This window comes from Octodon degus, unplaced genomic scaffold (genome assembly GCF_000260255.1).
Source record: "Octodon degus isolate 3935 unplaced genomic scaffold, OctDeg1.0 scaffold00049, whole genome shotgun sequence".
Lineage (NCBI taxonomy): Eukaryota > Metazoa > Chordata > Mammalia > Rodentia > Octodontidae > Octodon > Octodon degus.
Genome location: NW_004524625.1, coordinates 14,128,330 through 14,134,281, shown reverse-complemented (window position 1 = coordinate 14,134,281; position 5,952 = coordinate 14,128,330).

Genomic DNA, 5,952 nt, shown 5'->3' with positions numbered 1-5,952 from the left:
AAATTGGTATAAAAATATTTGATATTTTATAAAAAATAAAGAGGTTTAGAGTACAATCTAAAAGCAACGGGATTTAAACAGTCGCTTGATTTTGACATCCCATTTAAATAATACAAGGCCCAGTGGTGGCCTCCAAATGGTACAAGCTATGACAACTTGTTCATATTGAGGTCAACTTATCCAACAAAGAGATATTATACCTCAAACTATTCAGATCCACCATTCATGACTTTCTGGCTTTATTTGGTAATATTAATTTGTTCCATCTAGACTTTCGGCTAATTTCTCTGGTGTTATTCACTGTCATTACCCTTCAGATAAATTACATTAATTTGGTTTTTTTTTCATAGATAGGTCATATTAGCTTAAGTGAGGCTATGGCTATGTATGGCTTCCTCTTCCAAATTATAGAATACAGGTTTCTCAATGTACAGTCAAAATTCAATTACAAAAGCAAAAAAGGGAATCAATCCCTCCAACTTCACTTGTCAATATATACAAAACAAAAAAGGGGAGGTACAATGAGAGCCACCGAAGCTGGAAATTGGTTCTCTGTAGAGGGCAGGATGAGACCTCATTGCCTAGAGCAGTCAAGCTACCTCAGTTCTGAGGAAAACATCCAACATTCTGCCTGGATGCTTGGGCTATTAGTCACTAAGCAATGCGGTCTTCTCTTTGCATCTACGGCACTTCTCCCTCCAGCCATCAGACAAAAACACATCTCTGGTATTTATGTTATGCTGAAATTAGGTATTGCATTTATTCCCATTTAGAGTAGACATATATTGTTTTGTTTTTTTTTTTTTTTAAGAGAGTACAAGGGCCAGGGAGATGTCTCAGTGGTTTAAACACCTGCCTGGCAAACGCAAGGACCCAGGTTTGATCCCAAGTACCAGATGCTGCACTGGCCCTAGAACCCCAAAACAGGGTATAGTGGAGCACATCTGTAATTCCAGTGGTGCTAGGGAGGCTGAGACAGTGGGATCACTATGAGTCCAAGCTGCATAGCAAGACCCTGTACCAAATAAATAAATAAATAAATTAATTAATTAATTAATGAAAGGTTTTTAGGGCTGGGGAGATAGCTCAGTAGAATAAGTGCTTGCCTAGCAAGTGCAAAAGCCTTAGTTTAATCCCTGGGTCTGAAAAAAAAGAGAGAGTACAAATTAGAATTGAAGCAGAAAAACTTACGAGTGATATAGAATTTCACTTAGCAAAGTAATATGAATTTCACAGTATTTGTTGTAATACATAGTGCTGTCTTCCAACCAGTTATTCATATTACCAGAAAATGTACATGTAAAATTGGGAGAAGGAAAAAAAGAAATATGTAAGGAATTAAGAGAAAAAGTACAAAATGTGCAAACATCAATGTCTCATTAGTGTGAGAATCTGAAAGAGAAAAATGGAATCTGAAGAGTACAATAGACACTGGGAAAAGGAAATGAACTTAGTCAAAAGGAAAGAGTTACTCAGTTGAAGAGAAAGACAGGAGAGGGAGTGGAGAAAAGAGATTTATCTATGTATGTAAGTGGGATGGTTTGGGCAACTGGACTGTGCATTTCTGCTGGTCTATGAAAAGGAGCAGATAATATTTATTTTTGTCTTCTTTTTTCAATTGTTTCTACTTTTTCTCTTCTTAATTTCTTACACATAAAATATACATATATTTGGTCTCTTCAGTCTTGTTCAGATGTCCCCTAGGCTGATACAAAACAGAAGATTGTTCCTTCTCTATAGTTCTTTCAGAACCTAGAGAGATTCGAGAACCTGGGATGAGCTGCCATGAGAGGCTGACTGTGTGCAGGCTCCTGAAGCCTCTGCCCTGTTACAGCACTCACCCTTCCACATTCCCACTTGACTGAAGCATAAAATAATGGGTGGATCTAAGAAAACTGGGTGCAAGTGGCAGCTGAGCCATAGGACTCATAACTCAGCACTGCCGTGACCCATCTCAGAACAGCCACCGTCATTCTCCCACTGTCCAAGTGAGGTCCAGGCTACTGCTATAGGGTCACTCTAGGAATACGTCCTTGACATGGATTCTTCAAGCACAATTCTTTACAGGTTCCTGCTCTGTTGGAGAAGGTGCTAGTCATGGGTGTACAGTGATGGGCAAGAGAAGTATGGTTGGGCCGGGGATACAACTTGGCAGCACAAGCACCTACCTGGCAAGAGCAAGGTCCCAAGTTCAATACTCAGTACCAGAGAGAGAAAGATGGTCTTCTGCCAAGAATGAAGCTCCAGTGAAAGTTGACAGAGGGTACACACAAATACAGAGAGCATTTATCAAAACAGCTCATAGATAGCATCGTAGACCCCGTGTACCAATTTCCCACCTGACAAAGCTGAGCTGAAGGCCAGGCACTCCTATGTACTCTACATCTGAACCAGCCTCAAGGAGCCTGCTCACATGCCTTCACACACACCAAGATCAGTTTAACGTTCTCACCTTTGTTTGGGTTATGTCCCTTGCCTAGAATGTTCTCTCAGCCTCCATTTTTCAACAAGTATCTTTTTTAATAGCATCTTTGTGCCAGACTCTGTTCGAGTGTAGACAAAACCCCTCCCCACCTCTCCTACGGAGTACGTGTTTTAGAGAAGAAGCGAAGTGGTGAACATGTAATTGGCACCATGAGGGGCAGTATGATCAGCTCAGGCTGTGGTAGGAGTGAGAGATGTTACCCGTGAAATCTCATGGACTTGGAGAATCTTCAACCAAGGGGATGGCAGTAAGGGTCAGCCAGGTCAAGGGAAGAGAAAGATTTTGGTGTGCATCCTTCTCATCCATCTTCCGTCCTTCAGGCTGCCCTGCTCTGGCCTTCCCATCCCCTCTGGCACTTGGGCAGCATCCTTTTTATTGCCTTTCTACATCATCTGTATGATTCCAGGGGGACATTGACATGGTGGGGCTTTTGAGAATTCTCCAAGGAGTGCACCAACAAAGAGAAACAAAAGCGAAGTGCAGAGATCCCATTCCATGCACACAAATACTAACTCAGTAAAAACAGTGTGTGCTACAGTCTCCCCAGGTAAATCTACTGTCCGGCCAAGTCTGGGAGTCATTACAACACACTAGCTTTAAAGACAATCGCACTTAAAGCTAAACGCAGTTCTAAGGAGATGCTAAGGCTATTTTCTCATCTTTGTTAGAATCTTTTTTTTTTAATTTCTTTGGAATAGGGTCCCACTATGCGGGTTGTACTCCTAATGATCCTCCTGTCTCAGCCTCCCCAGTGCTGTGATTACAGGCATGTGCCACCACGCCTGGTTTTGCTCTTGCCAGACAGGTGCTTAGACTGCGGAGCTGTCTCCCTACCCTTGTTAGAATCTTTTTATCTTAAAAATGACCTCAGTTTCTGTTGCATCCTCTGTCAACTCTGCTTCTAGCACAATACTATCATCAAAATAGGTGTCCCATAATAAGTGTTTTAAGTCAATAAAGAATGAATGCCTTTAAAATTCAGAAAGATAGAAAAAAAAAAGGCATTTACCCTTCAAGACTAAAATGCAAGCCTTTTAGTGTGAAAAAAATAGGAAAAATACTCTCCACCAAGAAAAATACAAAGGCGAGTCACCTGTACTAAAATTTCTCAGTTTTCTCTTTCTAAGTTATGAAGGTGGTAGGAGACAGCAATCAATTTTCAGCAAATCAGTTTTGACAAAGATTCTAAAACACATGCGGTATAGAGTGGACAAGGACTACTGGCTGTGGAGAGGAAATTTCAGCTGCTATAAATGCTCTAATGTTAGCCTAGTAGCGGCACAGCCAGTTGGTGCTGAGGCTGTTGATTTCACTTGTTTCTGATTTAAAAAGGGGCAAGACAAGGAGCTATGGATGTCATCTTTATCAAAATTACTCCAGTGGACATTCTGAAGGCTACTTCTGTAAGCAACTCCAGACTCATCTTTAACATCAGAGAATATAAACAAAGCACCTCAGTCCGACACTCTTGTCCCACCTAAACACTCTAAAATGAAAGGAAGTGCCTACTTAGCTTAAGTTCTGGAACAAGGGCTTAGGAGATAGCTTGGCAGCCTGAGCACCTGCCTGGCAAGTGCAAGAACCCAGGTTCATTCCCTGGCAGCGCATGCCATTCCAGCCCCAGAACCCCAAGCTCACGTGCTGGCCACTGACACTGAGTGTGGTGGTGAACATCTGTAATTCCAGCACTTGGGAGGCTGAGACAGGGGCATCCCTACAAGTCCGAGCTGCACTGCAAGACCCTGGACCAAGTTTATAAGTAAAAAATAAATGATTTTTTAAATATACTTTTTAAAATTCTGGCAACAGTAACAGACCAGGGTGGCTTATCCATAGCCAAGGACCTTCTGTTCTCCCCGCCTTGCCCCTCCCTAACAGCACCTCCTAGCTGCAACAGCTCAGGAGCACCCCCACACTGCTTAAGCTAGCCCACCACGACAGAGTGTGGCTCTAAACCAGTAATGAACTGAAGAGGGCTGCCTGCTCTACATTAGGGCTTTACACGCCACTTTCTGGCCACTCCTAGCATCTTCTGTGTCATGTTTGAGTGTACTCCCGCCCTTGTGCAGAAGTCAACTTTAAAAAAGAAAAAGACTGAAATTCATACTTTGATACTGAATAATTATGAGATAACATCTATCTACAGTTTTATAATTCAGGAGCTGTCTTCCCAATGGTTATTGTAATTGATCCAAAGGCATGGGCCTCGGGAGATAGCTTAGTAGAATAAACGCTTGCCTGGAAAGCGCAGGGTCCTGAGTTCAATCCCCGGTACTGAAAAAAAAAAAAAAACCACGGGTGTTTAAGCAGGATGATGATGATTATTATTATCATTAGTATTGATCATCGCTATAATTTACAAGTTGGCAATGTTTATTAGTTAACCTAATTTTAAAACCAAGGCTCAAAAATGTTGCCTTTCCCAAGTTCAGTAGAGGATCGTTGTCAAGCACTGCAAGTTTAGAGCCCTCCCCTCGCTTTTGTCCCGCCCTGGTGCTTTTTCAGAGGACAAACTGCTCACTTAGTTTAGATCTAGTGCGAAAATAGCGGGAGTGAAAATACATCTCATGAAAGGAATACACTTGTCTAGGAGCTCACTGGTGATGAATCTGTGGGCACCGGAGAATCATTCCCGTCTGGCCACAGGAAGATAAACGGGCACGTTTGGCAGGGAGGGAAAGGATGACGACAGCAGATAAAGGCCACAGAGTCTCCAAAAGATTTTGTCATCGCCTTCTGTGACATGATATCTGGAGTGATTAATGGAAGCTTTTTGCACAGTGGTGCTTAATCTCTTAGTTTGGAGAGTTTAGACATATAAGCAGCAGACAAAATATCAAAGATGAGATCTTAGGTCACAGGTCCAGTTTATAAAAGATGCATAAATGGGAGAAATTTGGATGGCAAAGCAAGGTTGCTGAAGAATGTGGACAATCACCCCTCAGTCTATACCAGGTGCTAGCTCCGCTTGGACCTTTAGACAGGATGAAACCGCAGTGTCCATTGCCCACACAGTATTCTTGCACCAAAATGACACGACCGTGAACTGGACGGTCCAAACTGGGGTTTTCCATTTATGGGGGAGCAGGTACTTGGAAAGGGGGACTTCCAGGTGACATTAGGAAGTTGCTGGATCACCTCTGAATGAAAGGAAAATAAGACCACTTGAGAACTGAGTCCATGAGCGAGTCCAGAAGACAACCCTGCACTCAGATTAGCTAGCACACAGCCACCCCCGGGATCCTTAACCTCCCTTCCTCCTACTTGGCATGGAATGAGAAGGAACTCCTGTCAGCAAATCCCCTTCTTTTTTTCCTCCTACTGCTCATTCTGTGGCTCTAGTATTCAGTCTAGAGCTCTTACTTGCTTGCTTCTTGCTCTGCTTTGCTTCCATTTTGTTTCATTTTGTTTCCTTTTATTTCATTTCAGTTCCTTTCATTTCATTCTGTCTTACTGAGGATTGAATT